Source organism: Lonchura striata, chromosome 12, assembly GCF_046129695.1.
Source record: "Lonchura striata isolate bLonStr1 chromosome 12, bLonStr1.mat, whole genome shotgun sequence".
Taxonomy (NCBI): domain Eukaryota; kingdom Metazoa; phylum Chordata; class Aves; order Passeriformes; family Estrildidae; genus Lonchura; species Lonchura striata.
Window position 1 is genome coordinate 18,090,383 of NC_134614.1, and position 25,609 is coordinate 18,115,991.

The 25,609-nt window shown below is 40.8% G+C and overlaps 1 long non-coding RNA gene across 1 annotated transcript; it reads right to left on the minus strand.

The window, feature by feature from the left end:
• Nucleotides 1-1,656: 1,656 nt before the first annotated feature.
• Nucleotides 1,657-24,639, minus strand: LOC110482218 (uncharacterized). Its single transcript, XR_002467379.3, has 3 exons — nt 24,555-24,639; nt 10,974-11,050; nt 1,657-5,178 (listed from the first exon to the last, which is right to left on the minus strand). It is a non-coding gene; the product is annotated as an uncharacterized LOC110482218 (long non-coding RNA).
• Nucleotides 24,640-25,609: the final 970 nt, after the last annotated feature.

Consider the following 25,609-nt stretch of genomic DNA (forward strand, 5'->3'; position numbering starts at 1 on the left):
CTTTTCCATTACAGGAAATCAGGGAATGAGAACTCAGCCCTCCCTTTGGCTGGGAATCACAATTCTTGGGCATTCTGTAGACACTGATGTTTAGGGTACACTCAAAAGACCCCAGCGCATCCTCAAAACAATTCCTGAGCTTGCTTAGATTTAAAAAACATAATGTCACTGCTGTTGATATCATTTGGGTTCAGATTTATGAAAAAAATTATATATTTTGATTAAATAAGCACACACCTGTACACATACTCACACTTCAGAGGATTGGGAGAATTAGATGTAAATGGCTGTTGATGAAACTCAAACACTGTGTGCTGGTGCTGGAATTCAGAGCCAGCTTTCTGGGATTAGGTGTCCCTGACTAACCTCAGCTGTTAGAAATTATTGTGGAGCTTGCCCCTGGCAGGTGAGGGGTCGCTGTGAGAAGGAGAACAAAAGCTTTTCTTCTTTCTTCTGCCTCTGCCTCACCCCTCTGCAGTATTGGGCAAATGTGGTTTTAATTCAGAAATACAAATATCATCTTCAAAGTCACTCTGAGAAGGGAGGGTGGGGGAAAGGGAGAGGAAAAAAAAACCCCAACCAAACAATTGGATTGCAATTTGTCAAGATTTTTTTACTCCAAAGTTGAACTAGAAAGTCTTAACAGCTGACTGATGAGCCAGTGGGGGAGGAAGAGAGACTAGGAGTGCTGGAGTTAACCTGCAGTGCACTTGAAATGCAATGAACTTTCTTGCTGTTCCAAACAGCATCTAATATTTTGCTTTCTTCAAGGCCAGCCCTTTTCTGATGTAAATAATCCTGTGATCCCATGTCACCAGGAGTCTAGGGAAAACAGCTCCACCTTATGTGCTGTTCTTGGAGTGTTTGGAGCAAGGCAAAACTGTCACCAAAAGCTGTTTGGGAGCATTAAGTAGCAAGGAAACATTTCTCCCCCACCTTAGGCTTTTGGAAGTCTCCAGGCTGGGAGGTATTTTTGTTTCAGGTTGTGACAGCAATGGCTGCAGCTCTGACAGCAGATGTGAATAATGGAAAAGGGTTCTGAACACGAGAAGTCACTCTGAGCGCTCGCTGAACTTCCTTGATGTGCGTGACATTGACAAAGCACACCCCAAGGGTTTCTGGAGCACACGGAGTTTGCCTGTTCCACGTGCTGGTTTTATGAACAGCAATCAAGCTGTAAACATGTAGGCAGCTGAAACACATGTAGGCAGCGTGTGTGGTGGGTGGCTTCCCATGCTGTCCATGGGTGGGAAGCACAGAACCGTGGCCAGGGCAGCAGAAACAACGTTTTGCCATCAGAGGAGAGGACTCCTGCTCCCTGGCAGGGCTCATGCTGGGTGGTCTGGATGGTGGTGGTTCTACATCATCATGTTGTCTGATTGTATAACACACACAGCACCTGGAAGCAGCTTTTGGGATGCACAGAAGCTCAACCAGATACATCTCACAGGAGCTGACGTGTGAGCTGGATACACTCCTCACCAGTGTAAGAAAGGAAAGCCTTCATTTCCAAGCACAGGCTGGAGAGCAGGGTCACAGCTCAGCAGACTGTCAGCCCAAGCCCCTCTTCCTTTGTCTGTGAGGCAGTGGCCCATCAATCAGATACACATTTCACAGAGCTGCATTAGTGAATCAGCAGCACTGAGAATCCTGTTTCCCCCTCCCACATCCCCATCCTTCAGAAGGCAAAGTCTGTTTCTACAGGGACTGAAAGCAGGATTAATCCCTCTCTGATTTCCTCCTCTAACTCCTTCTCCCTGACACCCCATTCCATCTTTCATCCTATCTGGGCTATTTAGTCTAGAGCAGGGAAGGCAGAGAGGAGACTTGATAACAGCCTTCAATTATACAAATGGCTGATGCAAAGAGGAAGGCAATAAATTTTTATCCATATCCACAGGAAAGCACAAAAAAAGTAATGGGTTTAAATGCAACAAGGGAGACCTGAGTTCAGAACTAGAATAACTTCCCTGCTGCAGGGGTCACTGGGCACTGGAGGGGATTGCCTGGGCAGGCTGGGGGATCTCCACGCCTGACAGGGTTAAAAAAACACTTCAGACAAACGAGTCAGGAGTGGTTTGTGTGGGGGTGGATGAGGTGACCTGTTCAGGTCCTTTCTAGCCCTGTTTTCTTCTATACCATGGTGGTAACTACTCCAGCCTCCCTCCTTGGCACACAACCACGGCAAAACTCCACTCCTCTGTTTTTTGGTACAAGTTGGCAATCTTGTGGCAGCAACACAATTGGGTCAAGGATCTGATGAAGTCAGAAGACAGGATGATCCCTCGGCACACAACAGGCATAACTGTAAGGTCCTGCAGCACCCAATTATTCTGCCTAATTCTAAATAATTTAATTTTCTCTTAAACAGTCAGCAAGAGAAACTCAAACTCCTAAGAGCTCATCAGCTGTGCAGAGGACAAGAGATCACACTCACAAACACACACTGATTCCAAAGCAGTGGCACCTCAGCAGCCTCCCCACAAGAAAGACAAAAAAATTTACTTTGCCCTGTACAAGATTACCAAATACCTTGGAGTGTGCTCATGTTGGCAACTGGTAGAGCCTCATCCTGCACAGCCCTTGCAAAAAGGAGCATTCCTGGAGATGCTCTGCTCAGAAATGCACTTCTCACCAAATTGCACTGAAAATGGGATGGATCCTGTGTTTACATAAGCATATCCTTAAGTGCATTGCTGGACTGGGGCCTTACCCAGCTATATTCCAGGCTCCTGGAGGTCAGTAGGGATTGATTAGCTTCTCTGCATGACCTGGGCATTGAGAGCCTACATGTGTCAGAATGAGGATATTTTCCAACATATAATTTTTCTCACTGAGTTTTAGATATCCTAGGCAGAAAAGATGGCCAATAACAACAAAGTCAGAAGGCAGTCTCTCCTCCTGAAAGAGAGGTGTGAGTGAACCCTAACAGATGTCATTTGTATCATTACTGCTGATGAAGTTAGCAGCCTTTAGCAAGGAGACATGATCAATAGCTACTTGAGAAGATACAGCTGCAGATATCCAAATGGATGTGAACAAGGAAGAGAGGTGTAAAAGGCAATAGCTGAATATTTAAACCAGATGAAAGTTGTAAGGTAGGTTATTGACCTTGAAAGAACCAGATAAGTAAAAAAAGTAGAGAAGGGCAACAATGATTTATGTATTGCCCTGCACAAATATTAGAATGGCTTATTCAAGAGTGTAGTAAATTATGAACAAAGTAGAACTGTATTAGATTAATGACAGAGGAGTTTATATAGAAAGGCTGGCATCTTTGGAAAGTGGATAAGAGAAATTAATTTTATTTTAACTCTTTTCTTTTAATGATTGAACACTCCATTTTTTTTTTTTTTTTTGCCATGCAGCTGTCTTACACTTTGTGATTATATATCTGTTTCCAGATCCTTTGTGACAACAGTAGAACTCAATGTATGGAAAGCAGCAGGACACCAGGAAGGTGCACCCATGGAGACAGAGATGATAAGTACTAAAAGCTTTATCAAAGATGATAAAAGCTAAAACAAGGACCTGTTTCTAACACTGTGGCAAGAGGTGGGGGTTTTGGAATTGACCAAGAGGTTCTCAGACCTTTATCGTGATTACTGTAGCGATGTCCAGAATCCTGAGTCTTGCATCATGCATGCTGATGTCCCTAAAAAAGGCAAAATATGACAACCACCTCCCACAGGCTTTAAATCAAGCAAAGTAGGGTAAAGTTTGGTGGAGCAGCAAGGGGCCACAACATGAAGTGATTCACATGTGGTTGCAAAGAAAGCTGGGCCAGGACCTCCACATTCCATTTCCCATCCGAATGCCTAATCTAGACTAAAGAAAAGAACATTTCTCTCTGCAAGGACAAACTTTTTAAACTGGCTTAAAGGATTCTGTTTAGGAAACAGAGAGAAATGAAAGAGAAAACAATTTCTATTTCTACTCCTTGTTCTTCTCATATGAAATGTGTTTAAAAAATTGTTTACCTAGAGTGAGTGCTTAATTAGATTCTAGTGAAGATTGTTTGATCCTGATGACCAATCCAATCTACCTGTATCTAAATGTCCCAGAGAGGTCACAAGTTATGTTAAATATAAAGTTAGAAAAAGTAGTATGTAGTTTTAATATCTTCCTTTATATAATATATTAATATATTTTAACATAGTTATAATAAAGAAATCATTCAACCTTCTAAATTGAGTCAGACATAATTTCTTCCCATTGGGTTCACCTACATTTACAACAGCAGGAGAAGTGGGTGCTGTGCTCTGCTGCATCCCTGAGACTGCACTTGATGAGATCAGTGGCTGAATTCTTACTCCATCCTCAGGGTCAGGCCAAGGGGCTGGCACTGTGCTGCTCATTATTCACCACCTGCCATGTACAGGTGACCTGAAAACCTGACCCACAGCCCAGTGAGCCCCCTTTGGATTCCTCTGTGCTCCAAATCGAGCCTCAAGAGAACAATTAGAATGAGCGAGCTCAAATAAAAATGAATTTTTGGGAGTGTATTTATCATCAGTTTTGTGTTCTGCCCTTTGCTCCCTGCAAAACCCCCAGCTCAGGTGTAATGCAGCTTAAGAAATTTCAGGGTAGGAGAGGATTGCATGTTAATGGACATAGACAAAAGAGCTGCTTACAGGGGGAAAAATAAAGATGGCTAAGAAATAATAACTATTTAACAGCATCACCACCCACAGAGAATAAATTTCACAGGTAAGATAGCGCGGATACAGCTATTATGGAAACATGAATCTTCAACTCCTTTATATTATTATATTTTCCCTTCCTGCTAAGGTTTGTTGGAAAAGTAGAATATGCTAATAAACCTCTCTGATTTGTCTCCCTTGAAGTTTTGTGTGAGTAAAGTAACACATTCTATTTGAACTTCATAATTCATATGTAATTATTTTTAGTTATGTTCAACCCTCAATGGGAGCTAATTAATTTAAGAAAATCTATAGTCTATTTGAATTACCTACTCTAGTTTCTTACTAGCATTAGCTTGAGCTTAATTGGCAGCTACAGTCTAAAAAAATCATCATTAAAACTTATCTCAATGCAGGTATAATCTGGACAAAGAGGTTTCCCCTGATGATCTCCTGCTTCTGTGTTGCTGAACACCTCATCCTGTGGCATTCAAGGCTGTGGTATCTGAAGGCTGGAGTATTTGGGTTCCTCCACCTGCAGGAATCAAGGGATAAATATTTATTTATTGGTCCACAACAGCTGGCATCCTGTGATGAGATAATGAGGCAGATGCAGGGAGGGAGTTCCTATGGGACTTGGGGTGAACAGTCTGAATTAGGCTGGAAAGGAGGAGGCTGGGATGGGGTCTGCTGCTCCTGCCAGCAGTGCCACTGGGCACAAACACTCCTTTGCCCCAGGAAAATGCCAAAAGGAGGCACAGGGAAAAGGAGAGCAGCTCCCTTGGCTCTGTCCTGCCTCCACTGCACCTTCACCAGCAGTGGCTGCCCAGCTTCACCCTCACACCTGTGAGCCTTTCCATGGCCTCATTTCCTCCCTCCTCCACATCCTCCCACAGAAATGGGTTTATTTGTTAAACAGAAAGACTGACTTCTTTTGCTGAAGTATTTTAAGATGGTCTGTGTCTGTACATGAAAACGGGGACTTATTTTCCTAAATAATCTACATTTTCTAAAGGTTAAAGGAAACTATTTTTAAAGAAATTCATAAGTATTATTTGAATTTTTTTTGCACTTACAGCCTCTTCCTTGCAGGGAAGTCTCATCCACCTTTCTTCATGAGATATTCAACACATGCATTCATTTTCAGTTTCAAATAAGAAAAATATCCAAACCCCACAGATGTAAATATAAAATAAAACTTTTTGTCCTGATGCTGCAAAAAGCTTTCACAACAGTGAAATGCAGAGTTAAAACACACTAATGTAGAAAAAAAAGTCATTTGAATCCATCACAGTGGACATACCCTAGTCAATACCACCTTAACACAACACATTAAAAACACCAAAGTACCACCTGCCTGTGAAAGACTTGATTCTTATGAAATTGTTCCTTGAGAAAATGGTCCCATAGAACTTTTTAACTCTACTTAATCAGCACAAAACTAATCAAAGAAGATGACTCTAATTTCCTTTTCTAAATGAAAAATGTCCACTTCATGAGGGAAAGGTCAGCTCTTAGGCAGAGAGCTGGTGCACTTTAAAGAAACTAAAATCTGCACCTGGACTTCCTCACATCCAAAATATTTCCCTCCTTCAGTTTGGCTGAGAATTGCTATTTAAAACTGCTTTCTTCTTCCTGGTCCCCTCATTATTCTGACAGTTGTGTCTTTCCTAGAATTTACTCTTCCTGTAACATTTCCTTGATAAAATACAATAAATTCTGTTCTACATCCTAATTCTAGCTAGACAGCTATAGAAGTGTTAAATAGCTACTGTGACATGTCTAATAAATAGCCATCTAACCACATAATAAGTAACTTCAAATTCAGCCCAATAAATATTGCAATAAATTTGTGTTTGCCAGTAATCTGTATAAATATCAGTAAAAAGATAGACCAGAAAGGCTAACCATCCTAAAGAGGTTTGATTTTGGAAAAGGGCCATGTGTAATACTTTATTCTTCTTAGAGGGGGAAAAAAAACCAAAACAAACAAAACAAAACAAAACCCAAAAACTCAAAAAATTGTTTAGCAAACAATAGAGTGTTAGGAAAGGAAGAGATGGTTCAACAGCCTGCAATTTATTTAGATAACAAAAAATGAGATATGTGAAGTAGGGCATGTTTAGCTGAACGTCAATGGCAGTTGCACAACATTTGGATGCATTAAAAAGCAATAACTTTCCAGTTATTAATTAACTCCTATTGCCAATACCATTACCAGCAGCTGGAAACATCTACTGAACGAGACACACGGGTCTTTTTCTTCCAGGCTGCAATCCTATTCTGACTGCCAAAAGTTTTGAAAAAATATTCCAAGTATTTGGCAGCCTATTCAGTAGCCTTATCAATATCCCCTTCATCAGCATTTCTTCACCTACCACCCACATTTTACCATCCTCTGGATGACAGAAGGCAGGAGCATCTCAGCTGGAAGAGGCTGGAAGGAAAGAGAAGGCTCCCCCACCTCCCACAGCCCTGCCTAGAGCCTTGGACACACTGTTCCACTAGACCAGGGGTCAGGCTCCTCATCTGTGCTCTACCTCCTGGAAAAACTTTCTGCATTTCCACTGCTCAGACTTGGACATCTTTAAGGTTCCTTCCTGGCTTTGCTTTCTCATTAACCAAAAAAACATTCACTCGTATGAGCAGTGATGACAATACCTGCCACAGTGCTGTGTTTATTCCGGTCTATTTAGTTTAGGTTGTTTAGGTTTTATTTCTATTTATAAGCTTAGCAAAAAAAAAAAAAAAAAAAAAAAATCCATTCAGAGCAAGCTTTTAATACCACTGTTCATTCTTCATTCCCTATTTATATCTTTCTGGAGTTCTGTGATCAGAAGATTGTACTACCAGCTTCCCCTGGTGTAAGGTTGCTCATAGAAAAAAAAGGCAAGTTACACAATAGCCCTACCATTACACAAAGGATGTGCATTGACATCTGCATAAGCTAATATTTTCCACAGGGTCAGATTAATGGGTCATACACTCTGCAGCAGTTTCTAATGGCTCCTCTTTGGTAAGGACTGTGGAAGCATATAAATTATGAGAAAAAAAGGAATATTTCTTTGCATTCAATTTCAGTTATCATTGGTGGCACCCCAGGGAAGTGGTCACAGCCTCAAACCTGGCAGAGTTCAAGAAGCATTTGGACTACTCTGTCAGGCACTCTGGTGTGTCTCCAGGCAGGGCTAAGAGTGGGACTTGATGATCCTTGTGCATTCCTTCCAACTCAGCATATTCTGTGATGTGCATTGAAGGTATGAAACGTTGCTAATGGAAACTTAAATTTTGGGCAAAGCACTGCAGAGGTGAAAACAGCAATTTTCTGGGAGCCTATGAGCCATGTCAGAAACACATCATACATGCTTACACCCAAAGTGTGGTTAGCTTGTCTTCTGCTCCTTGGGACACCACCACACAGAAAGCTTGGAGCTCCTGCACAGCTGCATTGATAGGTAAGCGTTTCCCAGGAGCTGATGTACCTGCAGCAGGAGAGACCAAAGCTGTTTGCTCTCATAGGTGATCACTCCTTCCATTCCATCCATGGTCATCCTTATCCTGCTCCACTCTTCCCCCACACAACACCCACAGGGGTCTGCATGTCCCAGCTCTGCAGATGTCTCAGCATGGAAGGGACAGTCCTGGACCTCCTCAGATTCTGTATGGGGACATCAAAATCCACTCCATCTTCCCCAGCTATGACTGCTTTTCTGCCTGAGGAGAAACATTGCAAGTGAAGAGGTGCTGATTGCATAGGGTGTTTTTCTCCAGATAGAATGTAAGCTCTTAATTTTATAAATAAATAAATACAGCACAGACCATATTGACATAGTGCCCTGTTCTATTCATGAGATATCTCTAAGAGGGACAGAAAGGCTCTCAGCAGAACCCAGGACAGGCACACTGAAGCAGAAATGTGGGTACAGAAGGCCCATTTTCCCAACTGCTTTAAATCACAGTCCCATTACAGGTGGAGGGTAGATGGAGGGGAGTATGAACCTCAATTAATAGGTCAAGGGCTGGGACATATCTAATTATAAACCCATTTAGCACTAGCCTAAACATCCTAATCTTAGCCCAAAATACACAAGTCTGCCTGGAGCGACACAAAGCAGCGATAGCCCATGCAGGAACTTGCCAGCCTCAAAGAGCCCATGTTGTTCTTTCAGCTATCACAGTTTATTTTTTGGACATAGAGACTCCAGAGTTTGCAGAGCAGCGAGGCACCATGCAGAATACAGTGATTTGTGACTTCAAGGATGAGGGGAACTTTTTCAATGATACCATTGTCTGTCTGTCTCTACAAGATGTACTGCAAAGGTTAATTTGTTTTGAAATCTTCATTTTTAATTTGCATTACTGATCAACCTAGCAATTATAAATGTTAATCTATTCTTCAGTGGCCTTAAATTCAGAGATTGAGATTGCTGAACTAAATAAAAATTCCATCCCTTGTTCTGATTTATTAAAACTTGAGAGATATGAAGAACCCACTGAGTCAGAGCACGGATAGGACCATGCTTTCAAAGCACATCCTTAATTAATTTTAAAGCAGGAGGGACCAATTTATATCACTCTGATTCAAATCAGTTTTGTTAATTGTTATTTAAATCACAATTTAAATAATTCAATTTGCATTGCAGTTGTGCTTTCTAGCAGATATTCATGATAAAGGGTTAGTCTCAGAGACTGACACCTAATAAAAATGCTTGATTGCAAAGAAAGGTAGCTCTGAGCTGGTATTTAGTATTTGTTTTTGTTAACTCTTGGTTAAAAAGACAAATAGCACACGAATATCACACGTCACTATATATCTAAGCATTTATTTTGGGGTTTGATTTTTATGTTTGATTTATGAGAAAACAGGACATGGAGTTTTTAGCCACCTGATTCACTTTTTAAATGTGTGCTTTGTGTCATGCTGCTTCTGAACAAAAATATCCAGGAGAACATAATTGTTTAAGTGGAACTACATTGTGTCCTGCATATTTTAGGAAATATTATCAAAATATTCCTTGCATTTCAAGGCAGCTGAGGTACTGAACAGTGCAAATATCAACAGCAATAAATCAGCTGAGCTATTTTTTCCTTGCTTCCCTGTTGTCAAGATTAGAACAGGTTGATCTCAGATCTTCCCTCCCCCCACCCATCTTTTACTCATAAAATGGGAAAGGATAAGCAAATTTTTATGTTCTTTCAACTACCAGTTGTTTTCCCAACTTGGAATACTCTAGTCATTAAGTGATGTAAAGCAGATAAAACAAAAAGAAGAAAATGTTATTTCTGCACCTGCAAAAAAAGGGCTGCAGCTGTCAAAAGCTAGTTTATTACTGAAGGAATTTCAATTCTAGGTGTCTAGTTAGCAATTTATCCCCTTTAGTGATATGACATTCTTCAGAATTCTGGCAATGAGTACATACTCGGTTGTTATTTTTATGAAAGAGGTAATTAAGAAGAAAATAAAATTTTATTTTTGGCATTCATAACAAATTTAGGATGTCATCATTTTAGAATTCATACCTTCAAGTTTTATTTTCAGAAGACAAAAATATTAATTTAAAAATTCAAAGATGAATGAATATGTGTTGTAAAAACACACACGGGTTTCTTGGCACTAAGGAACCACAGACAAAAGGACAAGAATGTGAATGGAGTAATTGCCAGCTATTTTAAAAGGAAACACAACAAAAACACTGTAGATTTTTATTTTCTAGAGGATTTTTCTCCTGCCCTCAAGTGACAAAGTATGATATTTACCACTTGCACCTGGATAGAGATTCTTCCCTATCCCACAAGGAAAATGCTGGGCAATGAACTCTCCTCACACCATAATTCTCACACAACATGAGAGAAAAGGCACAGCTCTAATATCAAAATGTTGTTTCTTAATCCAAATGTTTATTCTTGATTTTATCTAAACCCCTACGTGTTTAGAAATTAATTAAGTTAGTTAATTATGCTAGTTAACTATGTGGCTGCTGGGTAAGAGAGCTTTCCCACTCAATTACTTGAAGCAAGTTTGCAGCACAGTTTCTTAGGGCAGCCTTATGCTAATTTTCAATCAGTTTTCTGAAATAAGACATTTGTTTTAATTTCTGCATGAGGTGCTGAAGATGCCACCTGGTACTTAGTTACTGGTGTTAACCAATAACCAGGAAGAATTCTGTGATGGTGCTTAGGTCCTAGAAAACAATGAATTCCCTAGTATGGTAAGAATTTGAAACTAAATTAAACAAGCCAGCAAGTGAGCTTGTCACCAGTTCTGCATGTGCAGCACAGGAATATACACACCAAAAGGTGTGGGAGTATTGGGAAAAGGCAGGCACCCACCTGGGAGGGAGCAGGACAAACACCCAGCAGACTTTTCCATAATGCCTTGCAGAAGTATTTCCCAATCAAATGAAAACCTGAGTGGAAAAAAATCAAATAAAATTTTGATTAGTAAAGAAAAATTTAACAAAAGGGTAAAAGTATTTCTGTCAAATAAGATTTTTTGCTTACTCTAAACTTCAGAGCAGGCACAGACTAAAAAGAGATGCCAAAAGCAGTAACTGAGGAGCTGTCACTGTGCTGCACTTCAGGACATATACCCATGAGTTCCCTTTAGCATCATCTACTTTTCTGCTGAAAACATCCATAGTTCAAAATTTCTCTGTGCAAGTGCCAGCCTACCTAGAATTGACAACTCAAACGTGCAGAACAGAAAAAAGGGATCAGAAAATACCTCACTCCTACATTTGGAGAGCTGCACTATGTGTTCAAGACCAATTAAACACTTTAAAACCTCAGTGAGTACCTGCAAGAGTTATGTCTGCTAAGCCCATCAAGTCTGCAAAACTTGCACAGGAGACTCACAGAGGAATTTTGCAAGGAAAAGTTCAACACACAGATGTAATTTTTATGCTTTAGAATACATAGAAAAATCCAGCAATCACTGAATGAAGTCTGAGTGTCTTAAGCAAATATAAACCATTAAGTAAATACATGGAAAAAGTAGTGCCTTGGAAGAAACAAACAAATTATATATGGCATCAGACTAAACAAGCTAGTGTAAGGCCAAGATGGAGCAGCTATCTCTGAAATCACTAGGAAGTAATCATAAAGAAACACCTGAAATAATAAATAAAAGAGAAGAAATAGTTCTTTTCCCCTACTACTCACGTCTGAAACAGTGCAGAGCAGCCTAGAACTGGACGTATAATTTTCCTTTATTCCCTTTATGCAGTGAAAGGATGCTATACCGTGTCCACTGTAACTGGTCATGAAGAAATTGCCTCTGTACAAGGATTCCTCACTTGCACAAAGCTGAGGAAATCAGGCTGCTCCTCCCAGACAGCACTGAGTAAGACAGGCAGGGGTGTCTGAGGAGCCACCACACTCCTGCTGCTGAGAGTGATGTGATCCCCAATTTTGGAACAAGCCTGGTGTTCTCCAAACAGCCAATGCTGAAATGACACTGCATATGGTACATTGCATCCCAACCAGATCCGAATTTCAGGTTGGCTTTCCTGACACCAGCAGCTCATCAAAATGTCTGTGCTAGCTAGATATTTCACCTCCTGTGTGACGAAGGAAAACTAAACAAGTAAAACTAGCTGACATTAGGAAAATTGAGAAGCTGTAACTCATACAGAATTGGCCCAGAAATAATCAGATTCCTCATTCCTTAATTTGCTCCTGGACCAGATCCATTCAATCCAGATAAACTCCTCAGTGCACTACACAGCTCTGGTGTAATGAAGTGATGGGTCATGCTGGAGCTGTTGCATCCAGGATTTATGGGGAGATATTATCACCTCAAATAGGGAATTGGAGGGGGCAGAGAGATTGTGGCTCTGCAAACAAGTCTTTAAGGCATGTTTAGATGGGTGGGATGCAATCAGTCAAATTAAGGTGCTGTGCATGGATGTATCTCCACTGACTCAGAAAGAATTCCAGCATACATTGGTACAGGATCTAGTGGTTAGGAATTCTTTAACCATCCACATCTGTTAGCAAAAGCAGGCACACCTCCTACAGGTAATTCAGCATATTTCTTCTCCTTTCCCAAGAGTAAAATGTCCAGTGCTGATACCAAAGCTGCCTTCCCTGCTGATCCCCTTTGGTCTCTGTTTGGCATGTTACTTGCATTCTCCATTCAGCAGCAGCTGTGAATAGCTGGTCAAACACTCCAAGTTGTTTGTCAAAGTTTTCCTAAGGCTTTTCATCTCCCTGTTTTCTCATGAGGTGCCCAAACACAAGTCATCTCTGTTGGCTTTTGGAGCACATTAATTCTGACCACAGCATCAGAACTGGCAGGTAATCAGTTAGCTGGAGGTTAAAGTGGAGCATTTTTCCCTAACAAGGGCAACAAAAAGGTGGGAAAGATATTTATGAATTAGAACTTTTGTTTCAGGTAATATATTTCTTAGAGGTGCACCTTTAATGCCAGCTCATGGGCAATTCTTTCACTAGATGCAACCTGAAAAGCCGCCGGAGGTGGAGAAAAACAAAGCAGAATGTCTGATTTATCATTCTGAAATGCAAGGTATGGGAATAACAAACTGCAGCCTCAGGGCTTTGGGTCCTGAAGCACTGCACCACCCTGGATCCATGAGGACAGAATCCAGCTAACATCACTCACCCCCATACTGTGGGAGATGTTACTGTGGGGGCACAGGGAGGAAAGAGAGACCCTGAGGAACAAGGGCAGGAAGGCAGGGGCTCTGAGCACTCAACTGGCTGCATGACCCAGGAAAAGGAGTCTGACCACACACAGCTTTTGTCACACAGTGAAGAGGGAAATAGATCCTATCTGCCACATCGTGTAGCCCTGATCTAGAGCCAGCTAATTGGTAACAGGAGTTTTATGTAAAATTGAACTCCATGGAATCTTTTAACATTAATATCTCTCAAATAATTTATTTGATTTTGAGCCATCTCCTAGGAAACAGTCCATTTGTGTCAGCATTAAGGAGTAGGATGCCATGCATAGTTAGGAATGCCTGTTAACCTCCACCCTTGAAATGCTCATCCCTACAAGACAGGAGGAGAGAGGGCAGAAGGAGACCTGATCTCAGGGCACCATCAGTGGTGCTTCAAGAGCTCTCACACCAAATTTATGCCCAAATTCTGTCATGTGGCATCAGGCCAAGTGGATGCACAGGTAGCTGAGTGAGGCCAGAAATTAATTTGAGAAACAAAATGATGTAAAGGCTGTTATTTATCCTGGCTATGCTATTTTCCTGAGATGGAAAAAAATTGAAATATTTGAATTATAGCTATTTGATGGGTATCATTGTAGTAGACAGGTTAGTCCTTGTAATCTGCTGGCACCATCAGCAGAGGACTAAGTCAAATATGTTTTTTTTCACCTTATGTATCTATTAATGCAATCCATTGCAATGGTTATTCAACATTTATGTTTGTGTGAATTATTGCATATTTCATTCTCCTTTGAAAACTAGGATAGTTGAAATGGTACCGGATTGCTTTTTATCCGACAGAGCTTTAATCTTTTGCTTATCATGGTTTCACCTGAACTGTTGTTCTAAAAACTAAATAAATGAGGTTTTGGTGAGATAAGAAGTTCCACCTGATACCAGGTGGTCATGGTGTCATGATATACCAACATTGCTTATATTTTTGACTGCCTGTATCAGTTTGAAGAAATAGCACTCACCACACTGAGTAACATTTAACACTACTCATACTGTAGTCAAATTCCACTCTTTAGGAAGCAAAGAAAACCACTTGCAGAAGTCAGGAAAGACTTTCTTCTCTACTTATAGGAATAAACATAGTCTGTTGCTCTTGTCAGCTAGTCATATCCATCATGGCACTCTCAGTTTGGTACAAAGTATTTCACAGAAAAATAAATCAGATTTCTCTACATCAGAATATGCCTGCTGCTGCACCCTAGCACTGAGATTGCAATTCAGCATCTTGTTTCACTCTGCAGTGAAGAACAATCTGAAAGTTAGACTGCAGGATAAAATCTGAAAAGAGACTTCAAGGGAAAATCACCTGCCCCCTTCTAGGTGCCCACTACATTTCTAGGCTGCAGGAGAAAGAAGATTTGTAACTTCTATGACTAAAAAGCCTTGCTCCTCAACCTTGCTCCCAAAGAAGACTTATCATATATATGTTAAGTCTGGTCCCAGGTCCAGGAAGACAAGAGAAACATCAAGAAGGTCCAGAAAGACATAGCATGATTCACAATTCAGTTTTCAGAATCAGTGGGTATTTTTCTTTGTTTATTCCATACAGGATCAGTCAAATAGAGAACTTAGAATGACCTTAAGGAACTGAAAACAGAAACAGGAGACGACTTAACGCTGCTGTGCCATAATCCATGCTACTCCAAACCATTCTCCAAGGCAAGAAACAAAAAAACCCCATCAAGAAAATAGTGCCATAAAACAGAAAAACTAAGTATAAACAGAAAAATAAAACCAGACGCCAATGTGTACCCAAAGGAACTATTACATGCAAAATGCTTGTCAGGATAGGATGCTCCACTGCACACATCTGGTGCTCTCAGCAATACAGAACATTTCTTTAATTGCTACACCTGAGACCAAGAGCAAGAAATAAATCTAGACACCGATCTCAACATATTTGGAGACAGGTAGAGATGAGTAGCAGCATGAGGATTTCATTGATGATAATCAAGCAGTTATGCATTACTGCACTGAACAGACACGCTCGGGGTAGATCTATGCCTCTATAATTTGATGTCTGTTTTTTAAATCCTTCTGGTGCCAGACATTGCAGAGATAACTGTGATAAGCCTCCCATTTGGTATAGATCATGCACCACTTTTTGCACCATTCAAGATGTCAGCTCAGCAATATCCAGTGGAAAAGGGAATGGACGGGATGTCAGAGCAGCTGGACTGACTCCAGGCTCTTGTTTCCTCTCACGGGTTGTTGCGAGTCACTGAACCTTTCTGTTCCTATTTTATTTACTCAGACTCCAAGTACTGGCTACGTGCTTAGACAGCACCATGCATGATGGATCCTCATTCTCTCTCAGGCCCTTAGAAATGTGTAAGTCAGTATTATTCACATTTTGTGGCTTAGACTTTTCCTGACAGCAAACAGTGGAGCGTATGTGTTTATTGAGAGGAAAGGATTCAAAGACAGGCACAACCCAAGAAATGACATAACTAACACTTGTTCTGAGAAGCTGTTTGGTGTTTCTAAACTGGAAAATGAACCTGCTCAGCAAGTCCTCTTGCTCAGGATCTCTATGTCCTTCACCTCTCAATAGGATGGTGAGACCTTCCTCACCATTTCTGTAAGTCATGAGTCCATGCAAAAGGTGGGTTAAATACTGATGTTAAAATGTTCACATCCTTGTTAGAAGGATATGTTATCAAATCCTTAGAAGAAGAATATGTTTTGCTCTGAATCCAAGCTAATTATTTTAAAATTGCTTTTGATAATTTCTTTCTGAATAACATCAAGGATTTCCTTTTCTTAACTCAATTTGCTATAGCTATTCCTTTGTGAACAGTGGCATGTCATTGCCAGCTGTCATTATTACCTACATATTTCTCAGCTGTATTTTATGTAGACCTGGTGACCCAGAACTCCATTTACCCAAAATATTCAGTTCTCAGCCCTGCCATTTCCCAAATTAGGAATGACATATCTTGAACTACATTAACTACCTCAGAGTGTTCTCATCCTTTGCAAAATGAAATTTTAGCCATTTGTTGCCTTGCAGCACATTTGAGGTCAGGAAAAAATATTAGGTTCTCATCCTTCAGGTGCAAACTCAAGTATAATCATGTTCTTAGGATTGACCAATACTAAATACAGGATACAGAGGTGGCTTTTAAAAAAGACATTTGCATTTTAGCAAATCTGAGTCTGTTCAAATAGTGTCTTTTCCACACAATTTGCCCTGCCTTGACACAATTCATTTAAAAGAAGAAATAATTGAATTAAAAAGTTAAATGGAAATATTTTTTTACACAACAAAATATTGCCCAATTATGATGGCCCATTGCTCCAGTGAATAGTTGTACAGCTGAGGAGAGGACTGTGAGAAGAATTCAGCAATCAAAGCCATTAGTCCTGCCTGTCGTGATCAGACTGCAATTTCTGGTGAGTGTGGGGATCAGTTCCCTGATTTCATCCTTCACAGAGCACAAGCAGAATAGGATATCAACAACTCATTTACTGAAGACCACTGGCTCATTTTATCTGCATCTGCTATGGACAATGTCAAAAGATGTTACCTCTTGTAACATCTTTTGTCAAATTAAGATGAAGCCTAAGACTTGCTGATTCCTCCTCCTTTTGATACTCAGGGGAGCTGGACATATTTTGAATGTCTGATTTGGTTTGTAGGCAATGTAATGCCTTTTTAACCAAGCTGGAATATTGTCTTAGAAAAGAAAACCAAAACACATTAATTATCTTGAAATGTGCTCTAATGCTGAATCAGAAGAGAAGAAATTAAGTCAGTATTCAAATTGTGAAAAAAAAAAACCCCAAATCAAAACATGTTGTGGGCAAGAATAAGGGTTAATAAGGAGTGCATATACACTGATGTATTTCCTTTTCCCCCCATCTTTAAGAAACTCCTGAGTCACTGGACTTCCAGACCACATTTATCTTCCTCTTTCATGAAAGATTCCCCTATGCAAAGATTTGTGACTAGCTCAACGACAGGAAATTTTTTTTCCTGAAGCTGAATTTCAGACTGCAAATACCTCTTCATTGTGCAACTGCCTTTTCCTCACAATTACGTTAAACTTGTTTAAGGCTTTTATTTCAATTTAATTCAAAATAGATTTCCTGAAGATGAAAAACCTTTGGGTTTTCTTTTGGCCTTCCCCTTGTTCCTACTTCCCATGTAATAATGCCATAATGATTCATTATTTGATGTTCTCTGGCTTCAGACTTGTACTATAATTGCCTAATTTCTTATGAGAAAGACAGATAAGGAAATACTTCAAGAGGCTTGTAAATAACTGACAAGGACCACAAGACTGTAGTTATTTTTAATTTATATCTGAAGTGCTTTGCTGTGCTAGCTGAAATAATATGTTTGTATCATTTTTCTGTGCAGCCTGTATCATTTATCACTCAGTAACCAGCATGAACTGCACATCCTGCTTTAAAACCTCAAAGTATTTTCCTAGTTACCATTACAGCAAGGTATTATATTCTTTTGGAGAATCTGTAGTGGAGTAATAAATTGCATGACTTTGAGTAAAAGACTCTCCTCTTTGATTTAACTCTAACAAGTCTTACCAACTAGAAGTTTCCAGTCCTGCATGGTTGCTTGGCTTTCCTGTGCCAAATGAGCCAGAGTTTGATCTCCTCCAGATTTCAGCCTCTTGAAAGTAGTTTTCTTAATTATTTTTATTGCACTACTGCAAAATAATTGAAGACAAAGACCCCTTAAACCCTATTGTCAAAGCTAAACTTGCAATATCTTTCCACCCTGGCATTTAACTCTAAGAGAGAATATATCCAATATATCCAGCTCACATGCTGCTGCTCACATGAGGAATGTTACAAGTGGTGGTGCTGATGCTAATAAGGAAGTCAATGAGAAAAGCCAGGCTGGTTCATGTTTTGTAAGAAAGAGAATTAAACCCTATATTCATCAACTGGGAAAAAGCCCAAACATTAGAAAGGAAAGAATGGGTACAGTCCAAACAAAATAAAATTCAAGAAAGGATAAGGAAACTATCATAGCTAGAAATATCAATGAATAGTGTCAGACATTGCTGTTGTGTAATGCTGCCTTGTTTACATGGCTTATGTTAATATTGTTGGTTACTTCCTGAACAATGCCTGAGATAAGGATTTATAAGGATATTTAAAAATAGGGTGGAAAGGAGGAGAGAGGAAAGATCAGAAATCCAGAAAAAACTTGAATTTAGATTGGTGTCTAGAGATCTCTGCCTTGTTCATCGGTGAAAACTTCAGGCCTTGTAAAAGGATTTAAATGTAAAAAAACCCACCAAGATTTTAGTTACAGCAGATAGGTAATTCTTTACTGGGAGGGTGGTGAGGCATTGGCACAGATTGCCCAGAAAACACAAAAACCTGTGGATTTCCCATCCCTGGAAGTGTTCAAAGCCACCTTGGATGGGGCTTTGATCAACCTGGTCTAGTGGAAGATGTCCCTGCCCATGGCAGGGGTTGGAATGAGATGATCTTCAGAGCCCTTCCAACCCAAGCCCTTCTATGCTTCTGAGATCACAGTAGTGAGAACATTTGGTTTTTTAGGTTCAGTCCAGTCTGTCTTTACTTCTACAGGCAGAGCTTTGCTTTGCAAACAGTGATAACCAGGTAAAAGTGAAGGACATGAAGGTAAGAACAATTTCTCCAGTTACCTACACTCACACCTGTGTAGAGGTGAAATGAAATTGTGTGCATCTCCAGCTTTGGGAGAGTCCCCCTTTCTTCCCCTTCCCCACAGAAAGGGGTATAATCCTTTAAGTGGAGCTATGGTTAAAACCTACCCAATCACACAGACAGGTTTTGTTCTGACACATGTGGTGGTGCGCTATTTATTCTCTTTCTGACAAAAATTAATTGTAGTTAAGCACTTGACATTCCTCTCTGAGAACACTTCTGGTTTGGAAAAAGTTCAGTGAGAGTTAAAGAACCACCTCCCAGAGCTATTCTAAACTAAAGGAAAAAAAAGAGGATGGGCAGGCAGGTTGAAACACATGGATTAATTGGTGCTAAAGTAAATTAGTATATCTAGAGAGAAGAGTAGAATAAAAGGAGGGGGGGTTAAGCATGGATAGACCTTGAACTGCTCTAAGATGCATTCCTTTGTTTCCTACTTAATCCTTAGTTATTGCTGGTGTTTTGCAAACATAGGCATGCCTGCACCAGGCAATGCAGAGGTGTGCTGGAGATCCCCAAGGCAGCTAGATGAGGAAACCTGCACGTCTGCACAGAGCACTGCTGGGCCACAGACAAACCACTTCAGGTCCCCAAAAGGGCATCACCTCACAGAGACATCTCACCTGGGTACAGCACCAGACCCAGAACTGCAGCACTGCAGCACCCACCCAGCCCACAGAGAAACAAAGTGAGAGATAGAGACAGAGAAGCCACTGAATAGAAGAGCACAAAAAACATATTTCTTCAAAATATGGAAAGTAAACATAGATCACATTACATTGCCTTGATGTTTCTGGGCCTGTTTTACAAAGGAATACTCCTGAAAATCACATTTACAGTGTGATTTTATGATAGAAAACAGTCAGTGAGCATCTCAAATACTGCCCATGAGAGGAATAACCCTATGGAGGAAGACCCACTGCTCCACAGATGAATCTCAGTTTCAGTCTCCTCACACAAAATGTCCAGTAGAAGTGGTGCCATGGTCACAAATGGGCAGTGAGGCAGGCTTACCATCTAGAATTCTGTAGATCTCAGCAAAAGCCCAGACCAAACTATCTGCAATGGTGTTGCCTCCCAGCCTGAGAGCCTCACTGCTCACCAGGACCACAGTGACAGTCACCAGATGCAGATGTGGAAAACACAGGCTCAGCAGAGCCAGGACCTGGGTTTTTTTTATTCAGCAACAGTTTCCACTTTGGGGTCATGGTGGAAGGAAGCTCAGATAGCATCAGGAGATTCTGCCATGCTCTCAGTAGATTGGTTCATGTATATCCCATGAACAGCCTCAGCCTTGGTGCGGGGTGCTGAGTGAAGATACCAGGACGTGGTTCCCAAAGGAAGGTCCCTGAGGTTGCTCATACCTCACCCCATCCTTCAGGGATCTCCAGAGGACGTGAAGTCCCTGAGAAAAAGGAACAAATCTCATAGCCTTTTCCACTTAAAAATAAACCCTTTAAATGAGAGGAAGTGGGGCAGGTGCCTCATTTCCTGAGCTCTGCGGCGCTGATTGCAGGGCGAGTCCAGGCTCTGATTCACTGGCCAGGTCGGGGCCATTGTCCATGCACAGGAAGGAGAGCCTGGTCCCAGCACCCTGGGGCCACCACCCTGGCACAGCAATCCACCCTGGCACCCCAAACCTCAGTGGGACTCACAGATCCCTGTGCACAGCCAAGCAACTTTCCCCTTCTTTGCCTTCCTCTCCTGAAGTTTGACTACCTGCTGCACTAGCAGAGCACTGAGCTGCTGCTTCCAATGGATCCCAGACACTCACAGGAAAAAAAAAACAACAAAACATAAATAATCACAACCCACGTGTTTAGTACACATATGAGAAATCATTGACATTTTCCTCTTCTGTGGCTCTGGTTAAAAGAGCAAGCATCAAACCAGGGAGATACATCATTTCCCATCCCAGATACTGTATTTAGTGACGTGCTTATCTAGAAAGCCATGCCAGGAACACTGTGAGCAGGAAAGCATTGATTGACAACTAAGCCCTTCCTCCCAATTTAAGACATTTTATGACCCCCTGGGTCTTTCTTTGAAGAAGCCTTTCCCTTCCATCCGTTTGGCTCCCTGTTCTCTGTGACAATAGCTGATAAATTAAGATGACAATGTGGATTGATGAGGCTGAATCTGCCCCCAGCCTGGCTCATCTCTCTCCTTGATGCTGAAATGAAGCCACTGTCCCACGTCTGGCACCCCAGCATGCATCCAGGGAACAGCCTGAGCTGACATAAATCCAGGCTTTCCCAGCAAGATCAAGAAGGAGGAGGGCTCTCAGAGGCCTCCACTGAGACACGGGAAGCTGTAACAAGTGTGTGAAAATTAACTGGATTCATGTTTACATTTGATATAGCTGCACATATGGGCAGAGGCAGCCATGCACTCGCTTGGGTCCCATCAGATGTGAAGGGTTTGCAGCTGGGAGTCCCTTTTTGTTTGCGTCACCCAGCCCCAGCCCCACTCCTCAGCACACAAAGCACAGCTCCCAGCCCGGGCTGCCCGCTTCCAGATGGGGATCATAAACCAAAGGCTTGCACCTGTGTTGTGCAGACATGTACATCCAGAGATTTTGCTGACCACTGTGAAAATAAAGCCTCCAACACACGGATTCAATGAAAATAGGATGGGCAAAGCTCTGCTTGTCGAGCTCAGTAGGAATGTGTTCATGCTGGTTCAGGATGTCACGCATCACTTTTTAGTAGCTGCTCCAGACATGGGATGAGCATTTCTTGCTCCTAACTGATGGCATTACCCTGTCTGCCTCCTGGGAGGGGCTTATCCCTTGTGTGCTGAGCAGCAGGGAAAGGCTGGCTGCAGATGAACCACTGCTCTTTCTTCAGAGGGAAAGCAGCAGCAGTTTAACTCCTTTCTCCCCACTGTCAGAAAACACATTTGCATCTGAATGAGCCCTTCACTGAAAAAGTTACATTTGTCAAAATGGCATTACATTTGTCAAATTGGTAAGTAGCTCATAAACTGAGGCCAAGGACTGTGATGCCTCTGAGCTTTCTGGTACTCACTCTGTCAATTGAATACCCCAGCAGCACATGGCTTCTCTCCCCTGTTTGTGTCTGAGGATTGAGACTAGATTAATTAAAGTGACTACTTTAATCTTGGAGTTTATGAGTGAAAACTGAGCATAAAAAATGGAGAAATATGTTTTTCCCCCTTAAACATTTTCTTAGTATTTCCCAGGAAACTGTCTAAACTGATGACAGCACAATGTCTCTTTTTAGTTCTGGCCTCATCTTCAGTGTTTTCTGTAAATGAAAAAGGGGAGGAAAAGGTTCATATTTGAGAGACTTCAAAACTAAATATGTTACCACATAGCCATGTACAGAAACAGTCACAAGCTTTCATCAGTTTCCCTCTTCTGGAGTATTAATAATCTATCATGGAAGTGTTACTGTCTTTTTACCATCTTATTAGGGAAAAAACCTTGAGCATTTAACTTCTGCACTACATGCTAATTCTTTGACAGTTTGGATTTTTTGTCTGTTTTAAATAGAGAGTATTTGCCCCTCACTCAGGGGAAAAAAATCTTTACCTGGAAATCACCTTCTGTGCAATTACCTGTTAAGACTTCAAATGAAGCAAGGCTTCATTACTTTGAAGAAGATTTTCATGCGAAAATTGCTCTCCTCACAGGGGGCTGCCAACTTTGTTATTAATGGCTATTCCCTCACATTCTTTTCTCTGGACTGTTGCACTATTGCTACTACTGTGGAGCAGTTCCTGCCCAAGGGAGAAGAGCTGGTGGATTTGAGGGGGTGGCTGGGTAGTGGCAGTGAGGAGTCAGGTCATACATTACCCACCAGGTCTACCCAAAAACAATAATTCACAACTTCCACAATGCAATCAAGTGCATTCCTCTCCAGGGTGATTAAAGAAATATTCAATTTGGTGCAACTGAGGTACAAAAGCTCTCTGTATCCTTCCTCTGCCAAGCATAGAAGAATGCCTTGCTTAAAATGATTTGCAAAAACTCCCATATGCCAAAGACATATCATTTACATGGAATCCAGGCAGTAATCACTGATTACACATAATTGTCCCAAAAATGAGGGGCCGGGGGAGTAAATCAGCTTATCAGTGCTCAAGGTTTATTTTACTTCTCCCAAAGGAGGAGAAGCACAGGTTTGCTAGGAATCTTCTTTTGCTCTACTAAAAACTTTTCTGAAATTAAGAATAAAATACAAAATAAAAATTCTTAGTTTTGAATATGTAACTGTATCCAGTTTAGAATCTACAAATAATATAACGTTGATTTAAAGCCCAAATCTCTAGCAATGGTATAAATCACAAACAGGTTTCTTCAAAACACTTCTATCCAACAGGAGAAAATGACATTGTATATACCTTAACAGCAGTTGTGCCCTACCATATTAAAAATCAATTATACTTCACATCATGCAGTCTCAACTTATAGCAGATATTTGTGGTGCTAATTTGAGTTGTCCTGGATAATTAGAGGATCTGTATCTCCATCATCATAAAAAAATTACTTTTGCTAGGATTTGCACAAAGGTGCTACCAGCATTACAGTCATGATGATTTTAATAAAAGCCAGATTGTGTCTAGCTCTAATACTCCAAATCTTTAATGAATTTATCCCACAATACCCACAGAAGAAAATTGAGCACCTTTATGCCCATTTTCAATCAGTGGGGAACTGAAGCTCAGCAGTAACAGGGTTTAGACACTCAGAGACATAAGCACCCTGCTTTTAACACACACATTGCAAAAAACCCTAACACAACCACATGGATGGTGACAGGAAAAAGAGATCAGATCTTTCCTGGAGATTACCTGAGCTTCCATCACCCACAAGCTGGTGTCTGTCTTAAGGCACTGCAATATTTCTAGTGTCAGCCTGGCTTATCAGGGAGGATGCAGAAACACAAGCCTTAAATAAGCTACAGAATGTAGTACTGAGGAAAAATAAGAAAAGTACTAGAGATTTTCCTGCAGCAGGGAAAGGGTTATTTGCTTCAGAAGGGTTATTGTTTCAGAATTGTTTGATGAAATAATAAACAAAATACTGCACTGCTAATAGTTTCTGTAGGCTCATGCTGCCTTGCAATGCAGAGGAGGATGTGTACTCCCTGCCCAGATTGGGCTTCCTGCATGGTTTCAATGTGAAGGAACACACACTCATTTGTCAATGACAAAAAACTAGAAGGCAAATTCTTAGCCTTAGTGCTTTCTCTTAGCAGAAATAGTCCCATCAATGTTTAAGGAGAATCAAATGGTTTTAATGCTTAGACTTCTTTTCTAAATTGAATTAAGAACCTGCACTGAACCAATATTGCAAAGGACAAAGGTCAAGGCTTTCTTTATATAATACAAGGATGTAATGCAATAACCGGCTGCTGGAGGCACGTAAGAGATCAGGGACAAAGCTGCAGACAGGATGTCAGCAGTGCACAGGGAATTAGCCATGCAACTCCCTCTCATTAATTACAGATACACACGTCCCAGCCACCATACATCACCACGAAGGTGTACCCAGCAGTAACTGTGATTCATGCCTTACCATTAACCGTGCAAGGAAAGGTGAAAGAGGATTGTGCTCTTCTGGCACCATCAGGTAACCACAGCTGTGGGTTCTTCCTATGTCCAATCTCAAATGAAACAGCAGCCATGGAAAAACATAGTAAGGTGGAGCTTTCGTAATTTCCTGAAGTGCCATTTTTAGTCACGTTACTATATAAGGAATAAATATTTCCAGACCAATTGTCAGGCAGCAATATAATATTTTGCTACAAAACCCTAACGAATATTAATATTGTTACACCTTGCAAGATCTCTACAAGCATATTCAGTGTCAACACACCTGTCAGAGACAAAAAGATGTAAAAGCTCAGATGGGCCTTGAAAGTTCCATTTCCAAATATTGCTTGTCTTTGTCTGCAAAGTATGTTGCTTGCTTAACGTGAGACACATCCTGCAACTTTACTCCCAGTCAAATACATCTGCAACTTATTGGAGCTCTTCATATATGTTTGAGGTACAAGACTACTTTGTTTTGTGCCAAATATTTTCTTACTATTGCCAAAGGAAAAAAAAAACAACAAAACAACAAAAATCCCCACAGTTTTGGCTACAAAAATGCAGAAAAGGAAAAATATTCAACTTGTTATATCTGCTGTAGATACTGATTACTTCTTAATTTTTTTTCATATGAGCATCACATCCTATTCAAAATCTGACTTTACGGTTTGTGCAGGAGTACCACAAAACCCAAAATCCATCTTAAGGTAACAGAAAGTATGTAAGGCTTTAGTGCCTTATCCTAAGAACCTATTGACATTGGGTTTTGTCCTCATGACATCTGTAACTAATGCAACATTGGAGCCCTTACCAAAGGCTTTAAAATAAAGTTTACCAGCACTAACTGCCAGGCAGCCTTTTCCAAATGTTTTTCATACAGGAGATTTAGAAAAATTCAGGTCTTCATGTAGTCTTTAACTGATGGAAAAGATCTAGCAAAGATTTCTGGCAACCAGGTGTACCCTATTTCTGCTGGCAGAGAGCAATGACTGATGTCCTTCACCTCAAGTGAACTGTACCCTGTAGGCTGGGAAAAAG